This window comes from Corvus hawaiiensis, chromosome 26, assembly GCF_020740725.1.
Source record: "Corvus hawaiiensis isolate bCorHaw1 chromosome 26, bCorHaw1.pri.cur, whole genome shotgun sequence".
Classification (NCBI taxonomy): domain Eukaryota; kingdom Metazoa; phylum Chordata; class Aves; order Passeriformes; family Corvidae; genus Corvus; species Corvus hawaiiensis.
In genome coordinates this window covers 26091482-26108959 of record NC_063238.1, presented here as the reverse complement: position 1 = coordinate 26108959, position 17478 = coordinate 26091482, and the positions used below count along the sequence as shown (strand labels likewise).

The following is a 17478-nucleotide window of genomic DNA, read 5'->3' as shown; positions in this document are numbered from 1 at the left end:
TGGAGCCTGGAGAGATTAGGCCTTGTGTATGCTGTGCTCTGGCATTCAGCTTTCTGTCTGATTTCAACAGTCATCTCCACACACAGCTCTTAGTGGCTTCAGTAAAAGCCCAAGTATTTCTGAACTTCCAAAAACTAGTAATAATTTAGCATTGCAGAAAATAATGTCTAGCAATGACTGAATTAATTCTATTTAGGCACAGCTAACACCCAAGATCTAGAACTGCAAAAAATATCAGCACAGACATTACACTGCTTTGACCTTAGCATTGAAACAGAATAGCCAAAAATATGAACCTTTTATTGTGATATTTCTTCTGTTTTCTGGCCAATTACACATTGAGGCATAAGACAGGAGCCACAAGCACCACATATACTCTAAAGTCACTACGTTTTGCTTTTATCACTAGGAATGCTACAAATGCTACCAATACTAGAGTCTTCTTATTTTGAAGATAATTGATGCCATGACAATTAAGTTCTGTTGAAGCCCTAGTTTCTATCTTGTGAAGCTGTAATTCCACTAAAAATTCAAAAGAGGAACAATCTCATTATTTCGATTTTTCAGAGAACCTTGAAATTATGAACTGTTACTATTGCTTTCTGAACCTTTACCAATCAAGTTGTTTGAGAACATTCCTTAAAAACTACTTGAGACTGAAAATAGCATGGAAACAGAGAAGGGACTAAAATAAACTTTGAAGGATTCAGAGGTACTTGCATTATAAAATTAAAGTGCAAGAAGTGCTGAATGACAGTAAATGGTAATTGAAAAGACAGATCTCAGATAGAGAAGCCTCATGAGAAAATATCATGAAAATGGCAAGTACTTCAATTTTAAGATGGATTTACAATTGTCTATTTGTGAGTGTTGATAATACCTTAAAATCAGTAAGACAGAAGTGAAACATATGGTGCCTGTATTCAAGTCTCCATTTGCAGAGTTTTAAGGTTTATAAATGCTCACATGGGACATTTCAACTACAATACAGAAGAAGAAAATTGGACCTAGTTATGCCTTTGTAATGAAGTTAATTATACATTAATCTTTTTCTAATTAAAACTTAGAATTGGTTTTAATATTTTTCCTATTCTTTTTCCTAACATATATTTAGTTGCTTCTTAATGGCCTTTACTTGGGAAGTCATTATTAATATGAAAACCATCAAAAAGATTAAGTAATGCATTATTTTATTATTAGAGTCAACTCTATATGCAATGATATCAATAATAACAGTGCTGCTAGCTCAAGTGCTACTAAAATGACAGTGGACATTCATTCCACTGTTTAGAAGTCTCATTTTTAGGATTACAAGAGTAGAATTGAAATCAGGATTGAGCAAAGACATCACATATTACCTACCAAAAGTTTGGACAGATCACTGAATAAAGGTCAGAAACCTGCCAGCTTTAGGAGGCTGTTCTCAGCAGGTTAAAACAGGAGGTGACCAATATGGGAATCCCCTAGATCTCATTAGCTAGGAAGGAGTTTTTATGTACTCCCTCAGTTCCAGGTGGAAGTCTAAAGGAAAGCCTACATGTGCGTCATCCTCAAGCTTAGCACTGTTCTTTTTTTAGCCAAAAGGGGCTTATCTTATCACCCTTCTTAGCTGTGATGTCCACATATAACCTGAGAACTGCATCATCCCAAAAAGTACAGGCAGCACACAGGAAGTGGGAGATCCAGACACTCTTGTGCCTTGCAAATGCCTAACTGGACACTGTTGTTAGTTCAGCTTTGTACATCTCGTTAATGTAAAATCATACTGCTTCCTTTCTCTTAATTCAGGTAAAATTGATACACTGTAATAATTAAGCCCATGCCTGCAAGTTTTAAAAACTCATATGGCTTTGTTGAACTACAGTGGAAGTCACTCTTTCTGCCTCGCTGGATGGACACACTAGGTTTTCACTAACAGCTGAAGATTCAGGCTGTCTGTATTTGTGCATAAATACTTTCCTCTATTCTGTTTCAGGTATTATACTGTGGCTATTATGAGCAGTTTTCACATAATTTCAGACTGTCTGCATTAGGCACTTTTCCCAGCAATATTCAACTGTGGCACTCACAAAGCAATTCAGGGCATAAGAGGAGCAAGACTGACAGAGCATATTCTTACCCAAATTACTTCACCACTATCCCAACAGGACATACGAGGGCACAAATTACCTTCTGCTCACGGCAATTGCAGGCACATAATGGGGATGCTGGAGAACAACAGAGCCCTCTGACAGAAACCAAACACTATCACATAATTGAAATAAAATTTCAACACTTGTCAGAGGTTATTTATTTAATGTTGGTGCAGGCTTACAAGTTCTCCATTCATGTAGAAAACTCAGTACCACTACTATAGCTGCATAAGTAAGAGATGGAGCTGCCTGCACCAAAATAATTACAGCAGCTTCTGAGTCACAGACAAAAATCTGGCCCATGCTGATACATTATGCAGAGCATCTATAAAAATGACTGTGCTGATAGCATTAAATAAGAGCCATGACCATGGAATGGGAAATGTCATTATTGATTCCACAATACTGAATTTATCCTTCATACAACGAATACAGGGACATGAAAAAATGAAGACCTTAAAAAGATAATGAGAGATTCAACAACAAAAGATTCTACTGTCTACTCATTTTTATTCAGGTCACCCAGTATATAAGGCAATACCAACCAAAAGATTTGAACTGTGAACTGCAATGTTTCAAGGTCATTCCTTTCCAAACATAAACAGGATTTTAGCAGAAATCAAATTAATTGGAAGAGAATGAAGGGGGATTTTTCCCTCTTCCTGTAATCTCTTTGTTTTACAGGCAAGCACAGTAGAGCTACTTGTAATTTTCGAAACAAAAGAGTTACACAAAATTCTATTGTATAAAAAACTTGTGCAAGTTATTTTTCTTGCCACATCTGGCTGGACAGTGCAAAGAACAAAAATGAGGCATTTGTTCCTATCTACCCTACAATTAAAATACTCAAGGGTTTATGTCACAGAATGAGTTCTCTCTTCCAGTGTGCTCTGACCACACCATCAACAGCAATATGTTTTGCAGCCATTCTGTCCATTGGGGTGAACAGCATTTAGGCACCACTCACATGTAAAAAATATCATAAAATCAGTGGTGCTGCACCAGAAAAAGCCTTATGTGCTTTTAAAACTGATTAAGAAAAACCTACAAATTCATACTCTCAGTAGCATGCATGTCCAGTTCATGGCACCTTAGTTCTACCAATTAGCCAGAAGGTAGAGGACAAAAAATACACATGGACTTAATAATATTAAATATATAAATATAAACATGTAATGGTTGCTTGTCTATTGACAAACAGAAGGTAGGAATATTCTCTGCACATGGCTCGAAGCAACACACTATCTGACCCTTCACTAACACCTGGGAAGAACCTATCTTTCAGTACTTGTTGATTTGTAGAGCTGTTTAAGGAAAAATTATCCAGCATCTTCCGTATGTTAAAATAAAATTAGTCAAAGTCTGTTCCTGTCCTAGACTCTAGAGCCTAATGACACAGCTCTTTAAGGGAAGGGTTAAACTTCTTTGTTTTACTGAGGAGCTACTGTTGATCTGTACAGTTTTATTGGGATTAAATCATAAATTCATAGTAAAAACTAACATTAACATCTGTTGGTAGGAAAGATCAGAACTAGAACTTCCAAATATAGATAACATGCAAGAAGAAAAAAAAAAAAAAATACAAGTTTAGGCATGAATTCCAATGTAGTAATACTCTGAAAGAGACTAAGCTATAGTTTCTCTAATCTCCTGTCTCAAGTTCTATTAGTTAATACCTTAATTTAAGGTACAAATTAAAAGCTGTTCTTGTAGCTCACCTTTAACCAACCATTCTCAAGTCATTTTATGTGACCAGGCTCACAACCATTTTTAAAGCTTTCCCCTAGTGGTCTCACATAAACCGCTTCTTTGCATCAGCATTTTTTAAAAAAAGTAAAAATTAGTGTAGCCTATTAACAGTATTAAAACTGTACCCATAATGACCAAAGATTCAAGAAAGCCAAAGTATGCAGAGGCAAGCTAGATGATTTGGGGTGGGCAGGGAGAAGTTTTGAGCCAAATGGTCACCTCAGATCCAGTGCTGGGCTTCATAATTAGGAGTCATGCACTCTTACAAATACATGAAATCATTATTACATTGTATAAATGTAAATGCTCGTTTGCACAGAGTCAAACTTTTTCTTCATACAAAGTGATGCATATATTTTATGCATCAATACCAGTATGTTCTCTTCAACTTCAAGAGCCTAGTTGAGACAATATCAAAACAAGTAAAACAAGAAATTACTGTTTCTAAGAACAGAAACCTTTTCTGAATGTCACATGCTAAGGAACAATCATTACAGTATGACAGTAATCTTGTCTTAGCTGTGATGATTTACCAGCCAAATTAAGAAGACTTGCCTGTGTTCCTCCTAACTGCTCTTGCACAAGGCAAAAGATGTGTGTTTGGAGAAATCTTAGAAGGTTACAGTTTGAACTCCTTCAGGAATAATGTTGCATTTCTAATCCACAATCAAGGAATGGATGATAAGCTTGTTTCCTTTGGAGAAAATACTATCATTTTATCTTTCTTTACCTGTGAGGAGGTATGATTAACAATGTACCAAGAACAGACTGGAAGATGTAATAAGATTGTCTTTCAAGCTACCCAGTTACAAGTATCTTAAGCATAAACACATTTGCTGGATTCAGACGTCCTATAGCTAAGAGCTGGTCACAATCAATCATTTATCACAATTCAATTTTTATTAAATGGGAATCTTCCTAAACAAAGACACATGACAATACACTAGTGGTTTAAAATTGCAACAGTCCAGAACTCCAAACAAACTTGAGTAATTTAATCCTGGCATGGAAACTGAATGCTTGATACACTGAAATTTGCATGGTGCCACTGTCCAAGCACTGTGGTATAAAATGTCAGGTAAAAGCATCTAGAACACTACAAGCTGCTTACACCAGCTTCACTGCCCCATATCAGTCTGTATTTCTGTAGACTGGCACAATTCATATTCATTTTTCCCCACTTTTTTCAGACTACTCCTTAAAATCCTTCTAATAATCATCATAGAATGGTTCATGTTGAAAGGGACCTTAAAGATCATCCAGTTCCAATCCCGCTGCCATGGCAGAGATGCCTTCCACTAGACCATGTTGCTCAAAGCCCCATCCAACCAAGCCTTGAACAGTTCCAGGGATGGGGCATCCACAGCTTCTCTGGGCCATCTGTGTCAGTGTTTCAACACCCACTTAACATGAGGTGACCTAACTCATAGGTATTAAAGCACACTGGTGACTGCTTTTGCCCTCACACAGGTATAAAACTGTCCCATTTTGGCAGATGTGAATTAATATACCTGAAAAATATTTACAGAGCTTTGGAAAATACAGTTATTGTGCTTTTCATAGGAAATTATTTAAAACCAAATCCTCCTATTATCTAAAGATCTACTGGCTTACACTGTGGTTGCTGGCTTACATAGCAGTATGCATTTGGAAAACTAAACCCAGAAAACTGATTTACAACATGACTATTTCAAAAAAGTGGAAAAAATAAATGAAATTTTTTTAAGTATTTTTATTTTTTTTCTTACTCTTCTTCCTTTTGGCTTTACTCAGCAACAGAGACAGGTACTCTTGCAATAGTGAGTTGTAATTAAAATAACTGCAAAGGGGCGGTAGAAAACAGGATGCAATTAGCAGTTACGGGAATTTAGAGATCATGGAGATGGAACAACTTCCTCCCCATCAATGACAACTTTCATATTTCCTCAAGATTTCCTTTATTTCAGCTGAAGAAAGCCCCATGGGTTCCAACCACTGGTCTCTTATGTTCCCCAAAGGAGGTGACACAAGATGACACATCAATTCATTTGGAGAATTCATTTTTACTGCCCACTGCCACAAAATCTTACAAAACCTCTGCCTTTGGGTGGGGACCTGAGAAATGGCAGTGGTTTGAAGTGACTGAGGGCATACTAGGAAGAGCAGTAACAAGTTTGCATTCTGCCTGTGCAACAGTTTTACCACATGTCTCACTCACAGGACCCTGAAATGCAGGGAAAGCAGAAGGTAAAGGAATTTGGGGGAAATACATATGGGAAGGTGATGGTATCTTTTCTGCATGTTTCTCAATATGACTGTATTTGGAATACCTTCCCTTCAAAGCTTCAGTGAGCTCAAGCCTTACATCTAGGTATAACCTAAGCCTTGCTCAAAACTTCCTGCAACACTTACTGCAACATTTGTGACAAAACTGCAGGGAGACAATTTGCTTTTCACTGTGCCACAGGAAATAATTGGATACAGATTGCCCAGCGAAGTTGTGGATGCCCCATCCACTGGCAGCGTTCAAGGCTTGGTTGGATGGGGCATTGAGCAACCTGGTCTAGTGGGACATGTGCCCATGGCAGGGGGGTTGGAACTGGATGATCTTTAAGGTCCCTACAGATAATGTCTGGTTACAATTCATCACCACATGACTCTCCTTCCAAACATTGCAAACTCCACCCAGCCATGCTGCTCCTCCACCTGGGCAACAACAACCACAACCTCCACCACTGGGTTTAATGCAGACCTCTGCTAGTGCTGTTGGATATGAAGTACATATTTATTAGACTTCCAGCAGACAAATAACATCATTTTGACACCTATTTCCTTTATGGAGTGTAAGGAAAAGTATCACACTCACCAAAATCAAGAACATTTGTATCTTCATTCTGTCTCACTTGCTCCTGCCTATATTTACTTACTCTCACTAATGATTATGGAGACTGTTACACAGATCTTTTCTCTCATGGTCACATTATCAGTACAAAGAACTTTTCTCTCCCAATTCAGAAGGCTGGTTGCAGTTTGATAAGGACTTTGTTAGGTCCAATAACCTCATATACTGTGGCTGCTATTTTCAACACAGTTAAGAACCACATGTCACCAAGCATCTAAACAATCTTCTCCAAAAGGATAGATGAACAGGTTTACACTATTTTCAGCTATGTGTTCACAGAGCACTTCACTTCTTTCCACAAAGACTGTTTCAACACTCAGAGAACACCATTTACTGAGTAAGCAGATAAGGTATCTGGTGTCCAGTCTGATCAGAGTTGTTCAGACTTTAGCCTTAGGGTACTCTAGTTAAGCTCTGCTAGGATGCCAGAAGTATTTCCTTATGAGCCTCTCCAAGGTGATCATCACTCCAGTATCAGAGTATTTCACCAACATTAATGAACTGATCTTCTCTATGTTGTGCAGCTAGTAATATCTTCATTTTACAGATGTTACTGCCATTTCAAGTTAGTGCCACCCCAAAACTTTCGTGACAATTTCTTACACGTAGCTATTACACTGTTCCCATTTTAGAGGTGTCTAAGTCTCCATTGCTTCAGGTAAAACTTCTCAGAGGAGCACAAACTCAGGTATGTAAGATTTCAGGTGAGGCAGACCTCAATTAAAAAAAAAAAAAAAAAGAAAAAAGAAAAAGGAGGCGTGACAGTTTGCATATGGAAAGCGTTTCACAGTCAAGTGTTACACATGGACCAGCTAATTCCTGCTACTATCATCCTTTCTGGCATATGGAAACTGCATGCAAAGAAAGACACAATTTATTTTTGCCATGGTGATATAGTAATGGCAACAGAAGGTATGAGTGGGGATTTTATCAGTAGTTTAAATACACACATAAAATTAGTGTGGTTCTTTGAAAACTATTCAAGCAGAAAGTACAAGGGGATTGAGGTTTCATGTAGAAATGAGATTGACTACTAATGAATTAGCATTACTCCTACATCTGTAACATTTCACTGCAGTTAGTGTTCATATTGACTCTAGGAAAAATGAAAAAAGGAAAAAAAAGGTAATAATCCCAGAGTAAATTACTGAAGACCTGCAGACACTAACAACAAGATCCCAATGGAGAATTAAAGCCAGAAGAAAAAAACATTTTGTTTCCCGTTGCATCCTTTTTTCTTGCTATTATTTCTTGTAATCCTGGGTAAGAGTAGTTTCCTTCTCTATAGGGGATTTAAAAGCTGTTAAAGTTTCTCTTTTCAGATGCTACAAAAGATGTGATATTAATTGATCAATCATCTTGGAATATCCTTTTATCAACAACATGGATGCCCTGCCTTTTTCGTGCAACAAAATGCATAAGAGCACTTGGAATTCAGCTGTCAAAGATTCAGATGCCTGAATAGATTGGGTTTAGATCAACACTATATAAATATCAATTTCTGAAATAGAACAGTATTAATAATTTAAAATCAGAACGGAAGTATAAAGAAGACTCACAAGTGAATCCAATTTCACTGCAGTGACTATAAATACTAACATTTTTAGTATGCTCGGTATTATTTATGAAATATTATTTATTACTAAGGTTTTATATAGCTACGGTAAGATTAAGGAATATCTAATAATGTATTTAGTTATTTTAGAAAATATCTTCATGGAATCTGGTTGTGTTATGCCCTGGAGAAAAACACAGTCCTGACTATAGTATCAAAGTCATATCTTTGTATGCATGTCATATATAAAGTTTGTGTGAAGTTTCTGGATACTATTTGTCTATGCAAGTACTTCAGTTGAACTATGTTTTACCTATGAAATTTGTTTCATGTCTGTGTGTCCCAAAAGCATTTTATATGAAGGAACACAGGAGGCAGACAATTCTTTTCTGTTTCCACATGTCAAGTTCACCGTGAAATACATGAGAATTGTATTTATAATGTCTAGAAGGAAAAAGCATATCAATTAAGTAGCCCTGCTATGTGTTCACATTGCATATTTTTTCTCCAAATTTGGTGCTTGGGTGGGTGAGATCATCCACTGAAGACAGACAGGATGGTTTCTAGTAATCTGTCCTGATGACTGCGAGAACACCTTCCAGAACAAAAGTGCGTGTGAACAGTATCAGCTGAACAAACAAGGTGCCTACACTTTCAGGAGGTAATACTTCCAGAGTCACCCCAAGTCTGATACAGAACTGCTACAGTTTTGTTTTACATGGTCAGTGGGAAATACCTTGTGGATATAATATGCAGCTAGCAAGAATTTCTCTTGCTTCTTTCCAGTCCTGTGAGATATTTTCTCTCTTATGGAAGGTATTAGTAGAGTTCTATAAGCTATGAACACCTGCGACCTTGTAAAGCTTTGTTTATTGTACAGTAGGAAAATATTTTGACAATGGATGTTTTAGGATTTTATCCAATCACCCCAAGGGGTGGTTGATCCTTTGACCAATTAGACTATGAAAAAAAAAGTCTATAAAAGAGTTGCAAAATAATTAAATAAATCAATCTTTCTGCACAATTCCTGCCTGCTGGATCTCTCTTCTCCTCCCTACCACTGTGGGACACTGTGAAAATACCTTACATACATGATTGCAAATATGTCAGCTGTGTTCTTCAGAGGGATGCAAGGGGTATGTCCCAAGCTGACCCAAAGTGCTAATCTTTGGTCATTGATTACTGAAGAATGTGTAAACTACAGCAGTGCATCTTGCACAACTAAGACTCCCATTCACAGCCTAACAAAGTTCCCATCATCCACAGAAAATGGTCTTGCTTTTGCTAAGATCTGCTTAAGCTCTGCTTAGTGTTCAAAAGTTATTTCATTCATCTTTCACTGTTGGCCACTGACAGATTTACCAATGAAGTATAAGACAACTTGTACCAACTTCACCATCAGAGATTTCTTTACATTCTCTCCTTCCTAACAGGCCACTGATTTTTCTTGCCCTTACCATTTAATTTGTGTATGAAGTTACTACATATCAGGAAAAGCATTTACATCCAGGACACAATAGGTGCATAGCTTCCAAGAGACAGAAAACAGTCCAACTGACCACACACAAAAATAAAACAGGATTGAAAATACGTAGAAAGCAAAAGGTTTGACCAACTCAGTCTTACCAAGAGGTCTTCATCAATTGATACAGACTTTCCTATTAAATAGTTGGACAATAAGTAGCTCTTTGAACAGGCAGATAGCCAGACCTGATAGCTGGAAGTTGAATAAAAACAACACTAAGCTAAAAATTAGTTAAAGTTAGCAAAAACTTAGGCTAATTAATAACTGGAAAGCACACAATGGATTTGGATGCATTCCCAAGTGTTAAGAGGGATTTACTCCAAAATTTTAAGTTAAGAATAACTTTTTTCTAAGTGGCAAGTCTCATTCAACCAGGAATTTACTTGAGTCATCCAGTTTCTGTTACACAGCAAGTCATTTGAAGACCCTCAAGGTCCCTTCAAGTTTTACAAGGCCTATGGCTGTCTGGGGGAAATCTCCTTGTCCTTCACAAGTTCAACTCTCCTTTTCAAATCAGTCAGGCTTCCAATGTTGATTAACTATTATGCAGAAAGTACTAACCATGGTGGGGAGGGGAGGGTAGTGAATAGGGCCCAAATCATATGGAATAAAAGCTCACTAGAAATATATAAATTGATTTAGACTTATCACTCTAAGCCTAAAAACAACCAGTGTTGGGGAAGATGAAACAGGAAAGCCTTGGAAATATGATTGCCTGACAAAAGATTTTGGGAATATGAAAACTACAGGCAACATCGAAATGAAAGCCACTTTTGAAATACCAGGTCTTAGTTACTGAACAACTAGAAAACAATGGTATGGCCGACTGAAGTAATCCCCTCTTGATGGAACAATACCCTCTGCTTGCAAACAGGTCCAAGGGTCAGAGCAGACCCTACTAGCTCAGCAGAAGGGGTCCAAAGAGTAGTTTTTAGAAGTTAAGATGTAACACTCTATGGTAATATAAGAACTCTTATAGGCTGTATGTAAATGCTATAGGATTTGTATCTTGTATTAGATTGGTTAGTGACAATTAGAATATTCAGTGCAGAAGATGATTTATTGTATTGTAACCAGGACTTCAGACATTCTCATTCTCATTCACATTCTCATTCTCACTTCTATTCTTTCTCTCTTCTATTCATTCCTCTCTTCCACTTCTACTCTTGCTCCTACTCTCTCTCTCTCTCTCTCACCCGTTCACTCTCTTGCTCTCTTGGGCCTGCTCAGAGCTGAGTCTACCAGCTCTGAGCAGTGCCCCAATACCCACGCCCTTTACAATAAACCGGCTGTGTCCCAAGACCTGCCTATAGAGATCTCTCGTCTCCATCCGTCATCGTCTACGTCCGGCCGTCCCGACTGGACCCCAGAACCCCCGTAACCTACAAACCAGCTCCAGCAAAAAGAAAATAAAGAGGAGACTGATACACTTTTCATATTCTCAAGCTATTCGTGAAGGAACTCACACAATCCCATTTTTTTCCCTCATATGGGCAAGGCATTATTACACTGGCCTCAGAGAAAGTCCAATCCTTTATTTTTTGACAGGCAGTGTTTTTGCAATCTGTGTTCATGCTCTGCTGAGAACTCCATTTGACACACATCCAACTTGTAGGTAGCCATCCTCTCTTCCCTTTGCTCCCATGTCTAACACTCCTCTCCTTTCACGATTTCTCAATCAGCAAATAATAAAGATAATTACTGTATTCCTGAGGAGTAACAAAGTGGAGCTGAATGGTCCTCATGAGATTTAAGAGTTAGGGAGGCAAACCTAAAATTAGTTCTCAGTACAATATCTGTGGAAGACTGGCATAGGTTTATGATTTCCCCCCTACTTCTCTCTCTGATTTTACCCTATTAATAGGAAGTAGAATAACAAAAAAAAAATTAATATTTCTTCTATGCCTGTTTTGCCAGAGTAATGTAAGAAAGCAGGAGGTCATCATCTGCTTCAATGAGTAGTTGAGATACAAGCAGTAGCTTTATGTACAGGAGAAACTCACTACTTGTACTGCTGCAGCTACAGATAAGATTTTTCTGTGACAGAGGCTTCTGCTCCATCTGAAAGATTTTAACCTGCAGATCAAATAACTTCCTGTCAAACTGTATGACACATCACGAGATATCCAGGAGCTACCTCCTCCATATCTATATCTAATCTTCAGTAAAACTTGTTGGAGCAGATGCTAGAATAGCAGGGTAATTTACAGCTCACTGCTACAGTGAGCCACATAGGCATCTGTTCCCTGCACAAAATACCACTGATGATATTAAGAGAGCAATGTCTGCTTTGAACACCTGAAGTTCTTTCCCACCAGCTTCAAAACATGCACAATTCTTTGCCTATCTCTAAATGTTCCTTCCTCCTCTGATGGCAACAGTTCACGCACCAAAGACACCCTACTTAACAAATATCTGCTGCAATGAACAAGGAAGCCATCCCACGTTTAAGTTAATGGCTCTATTTTACAAAAGTATCAGTATCTCCTGAGCGAACCCATTCACAGACATGTAGCAATCTTCTGCTAATCTGACACCCGACCATGCTTGTCGGTAGTAGCTGTTTGCTTCTGTAAGGTTGTCACCTCTCATACGTTTCAACAGTATGCTTAATTTAATGTTTTTGCTACAGTAACTTCAGAAACAATAGCAACTCACTAAAGGGTGAAGAAGTAAGTCACAGTAGCTCACCAACAAAAACAAATGCTCAAAGACCTTGCAAATTAACAGCTGATCATTAGTGCTGACAATCCTAGACTACTGCTTTCTGCTACCAGCCTTAAAGAACCATCATGTCTCTGTGAAAAAATTTTAGCCATTATTATTAGGGTTTGAGTGTTTGGGGACTGGGGGGGGGGGGGGGGGGGGGGGCGGAGAAGGGGGGCATGGGGGGACAAGGGGGTGTGTAGTTCTTAAAAGAAATTCAACTTGAAAAAGTATTTTTACATTTCTTTCCATGGTTCTATTATTCCCCCAAATCCAGGAGCAGTAAGTATGTATATCTCCTGCAGTGCAAGATGACACACCTTGTTAAAACAAACAAACCCATGGAAGGTATTTCTTTAGATTAAACAAACAATGGAGAAAAAAAGTTTTCAAGGAAAGAAAGATATGCACTGAGAAAGAAGATTAGTTACTTTTTCTTTCCTTGAAGGGAAACAAAACTGTGCAAACCCTGCAGCTGCTAACTAGACATTCTCAAACAACCAAAATGTAACCCCACTGTTACTCAAACAATTTTCTCATCTCCACTAGTTGGGCTCAAACCTGGACAAGAAATGAAGAATCAACTGAGACTCTACAGGAATTATAATTCACAGCATAAATTTTAAGGATATCCCTATATGGTCTATTAGCATATGCTTTGACTATCAAAGAATCCTTATCTGGATAGGATGCTGAAATAATTCTATTAATATGTATGAGCTCTGGAACTAAAATAAATAGTATTAAAACATCCTAACAATAAAATACAAAACAAGTAATTAAACAAAATATTACTCCAAGAACATAAGGAAAGGCATTTTTAGCATTCTGACTTTGAAGATCTCTCATATTTTAAACAAATTTATTTTTTAAATACCTGGTATTTTTACAGATCAAATCTAATCACGAGAAAAATGGCAGGTTGCCAAGTACAAGAATTTCCCTCCTTATTTCTCACTGTGCTGTCAACATAGGCTGTTTTTTCTTGCTGCATTCTCTTATGGCCTTTTGCAGCAGGAAAAAAGCATCTACTCAAGAATTCAATTTTCCCCCATTATTGCATACTCATAAAAATGGGACTGACAGGACAGCAGTTTATTCATGCACTAACCAGAGCCAAATCATACAAACTGGCTTTCAGAAACCCACAGATCAATTGTTCCTGTCTGGGAGGGCTGCCTTGGCGGGCAGAGGTGGGGGAGCTTCATTTGGGAGAAGGGAAAAGTTGAAGAGTTGCAGAGGTATGGAATCCAGCAGTCTTCCTGTCTCCGCTGCATAACGCTAATTAACAGAATCAAGAATATACACAGTAGGAATGGCATCTTCTGCGTCTGTAACTATTTTAAAATGCATCTAAATTCTGACGAGGCTTAACATGCAGACATTTAAGCTTACATGAATATTCATGTCTGAGTATTACACCAAATCTAAGTCATTGTGCAAAGATAAGCATGACTTAAAAGTGTTAAAAGTCGGGTCATTAGACTGACAACACCTACAGGCATAGCCAAATGAAAATTAAGAACGACCGTCCACCAAGAGCACCTTACTGTCCCTCAGTCCGATTCTTTCACCAGTGACACGCTAAGCAGCAGTTTTGTGACATCAGTTTCACAAAGCTCCTCAAATTTCCCTTCTCCTACTATGAATTTAATTAGAAAACTATCTTAATACAACTTTGCAAACATCAAAAAGCTTCCTTTGAATAGGGAAGCAGCTTCCAAAACCTTTCCTCGGTTTAGAGCACAGGAAAAGAAACTAGCTAGACCATGCCACTTTCAACGTTAAGTGAAAAACTTTACATTCCCTAATATTAGGAACACGTAGTGTTAAACCGATTTACGTGTGAACGGAACAATAAAACAAGCATTTTTAAAATTAATGGAAAATCCAATTTTCAGAGGCAAAACCCTCGGGGCATACTTCGGTGTTTGTTGGTTACTGGCAATAAGTTAAAATACTGTACCCCTTCTAAACTGAAAGAACACCCAGAATAAATTGTCGCACGAGAAAGCAAAAAACCTGTGTCATTACAGTTCCTCTCCGCAGTTTCTTTCCTGCGGTACCATCTGTTAAATCAGAAACTCCTCTGAACACCGCAGCCTCGCTGACTATCACGGCGCGCTGGCTGCGCCGACACTCGCTCGGTATTTTCGCATCGCGCCCTCTCCGCGGAGCCAGCGCAGCCGCCCGCATCTCTCAGCGCCGCTCGCAGCCAAGGACCGCGCTCGGACCGCACCGCGCTCGGACCGCACCGCGCCGCGCTCGGACCGTCCCCGCCGGCGGGGCCGCACACGCTCCGAGGGGACGAGCGCGGTCTCCGCCGCCGCCCCGCGCAGCGCGGACCCGCCGTGGCCGAGCCGAGCCGGCCAGGCCGCGAGCCGCTGACCCCGGGGCGGGCAGCAGAGAAGTTGCGGCGGCCCCGAGGCGCGCACCGAGGCTCCCGGGCGGGCAGGTGCAGCCGGTCCCGCCGCGCGTCCCGCCCGGCGCCAGCCCGCAGGGGCGGGGAGCGCCGAAGCCCGAACCCGAGCCCCTGCCCCGGGCCGCCCCTGCTGCGCGGAGGCGGCACCAAGGCAGCGGCTGCCGCTCGCCCGCCCGCCCGCACCCGCACCGCGCCCGCACACAAACTTACTTGCGGGCGGCGGCGGCGGCGCCCGCGCCCTCCTTCCCGCCCTGCGAGCGAGCGCAGCCCCGGCGCGGCGGCCGCTGCCGAGCGCGTTCGGACATGCTCAGTCCCCCCGCCGTGCGGAACCTACCACCGGGGGGGACGGGGGAGCGCGGAGAAAGAGGGGGCAGAGCTGGATGCTACCAAGAGGACGCGCTAAAAATAGGCGCCGCAGAAAGGAACAGCTGGGGCTTAAAGCGGCAGCGGCCGCCTCGGTGCCCGCAGCCGCGGGCGAGGGCCGCCTCCTCCCGCGGCGCGGGCCCTCCCCGCCGAGCCAGAGGAGAGGCTCTGGAACCGCGGCCTGGGCTGCCGCGGGGCTCCTGCCCGCGGAGCCAGAGGAGGAGAGGCTCTGGAAGCGGGGTGATGCCGCGATGCCTGCGCCACCGCGCCCGCGTCCTGCCCGCGCCTTTGCGGCGGGAGCGCTGCGGTGCGCTCGGCTGCGGCTGCGGCTGCGGCTGCTGCCGCCGAAGCGCGCAGGGGTGCGCGGGGCACCGGGAGGGCTCTGGGGAGCCTCTGACGGGGCGACTGCCGGTCTGTGCCCCCTTTCACCCCAGCGCCGGGCCGGGAGCGTACCTCGGGCCGGGCCATTTACCTCAGGGCCGGGGCACCCCTGAAGCGGCAGCTTCAGAAATGAGGTCTAGATAGTGAGGGAGAGGATCCCGAGCGGCGTTTTCATGCGATGTTTCTCTGGAGACATCTCCACGCTGCTTCGAGGCGTTAGGTTGTGCGGACGAGGCTTGGCGGGTGACAAACACTCAGGAGCTCTCCCGTGAAGCTCAGAGCAGTCAGATGAGAATGTGACAGGTCCGATGCGAAGAGCGTGAAGAACAGCCCTCCTAAATATAATTTTCTAGGCTGCAAGATTTATGCGGCAAGAGAAATTACATGATCACTTTTCACTGACACTACTGTGTTTCAAAACTAAGAGCTGTTGAAATTAAAAGCCGCCTAAGTATTTGTGAATGGGAATTTCTGATGGGGTTTTTAAGCCGTGGCTTACCATTCTCTACCTTTCTAAAAGACCGACAGGAATAAACAGAAGAGCACCACATTGTTTTAGATTTATGTAGATACTATGAAGCCTAAAATTGTATTACCCTAGCAGGAGTTCAGAGGTATTACTGAATTCTGCTTTTATGGATCCAGAAAATTGCTGTTGCACAAAAAAAAATCTTTACAGTATGAATACTAAACAAGTTCTAAGAAAAAATATCATAAAACATCTGCTTTATGATAACTTGCTATGCTGATGGCATCATGTACAACGGTATGTACAGTCAAGACTACCTCATTCAAAAAGTTTCATTCATTTCATTAGACATGAGAGATCACTGGAAGTTTATCTTAGTCGGAGCTCTGACACAGCCTTCAGCAAAAACTACTGCAGAAAAAACCCCTCAGTTACATGTAGGTGGGTATAATCAGGAAAGGAAGTGTTACTTGTCAGTACTGTCAAATAAAGTGAGAACAAGGAAGCAATTTCCCTTGCAGACTGACATACAATGGGATAGGTTATTAGACAAGATTGTGTAGGTAGCTGCTGCAGTACTTTGAGAAATGAAAGATGACGTCATGAAGATTATAGTATTAAAAAGGGAGTGAATCAGGTTGTACTGGGTTTTTAAGGTCAAGCTTTTGTATGTGTGGGAGGAGCAGGGGGAAGCCACAAAGGGAGGGAAGGTACAGGGGTGTCTTCTGTGAGAAGCTGCTGGAAGCTTCATCCATGTCTGGCAGAGCCAATCCCTGATAGCTCCAAAGATGGACATGCTGCTGGCCAAGGCTGGGCCAAGCAGAAATGGTGCTAATGCCTCCCAGACAACATATTTAGGAAGAAATTAAAAAAAATATATATTGGCAGTTGTAATTGTGGTCAGAGCAGAGTGAGAATATGTGAGAGGAACAACTCTGCAGACAGCAAGGTCAGTGGAGAAGGAGGGAAAGGAGGTGCACCAGAGCTGAGATTCCTCTGCAGGCCGTGGCGAGGCAGCTGTGCCCTCGCAGCCCGCTGAGGTCCAAAGGGATGCAGAGATCCACCTGCACCTGTGGATGAGACTCACACTGGAGGGGGTGGATGCCTGAGAGGAGGCTGTATCCCCTGGGAGGCCTGTGGAGAGAGGGGCCCTGCTCCCATGCTGGAGCAGCCTGGCCTTCAAGGCCCGCACCCTGTGGAAGAATGACCCACACTGCAGCAGTCTGGAGAGGACTTTGCCCGTGGGATGGACTCAATTGCAGCAGTTTGCAGGGAGCTGTTGCTCATGAGATGGA

The 17478-nt window shown here is 41.4% G+C and overlaps 1 protein-coding gene across 2 annotated transcripts in view; it reads right to left on the bottom strand.

Annotated features, from left to right (window-relative positions):
• OXR1 (oxidation resistance 1) overlaps window positions 1-15972 on the bottom strand; it is a 275865-nt gene extending 259893 nt beyond the window's left edge. The window contains exon 1 of one of the 2 annotated variants that reach the window (XM_048286458.1): window positions 15806-15972. The gene's annotated coding sequence lies outside the window, so the exon portion shown is untranslated. Of the gene's footprint in view, window positions 1-15180; window positions 15253-15805 lie in introns of those variants that run through there. The other variant, XM_048286462.1, reaches the window with a different exon arrangement.
• Between the last annotated feature and the right edge of the window lie 1506 nt (window positions 15973-17478).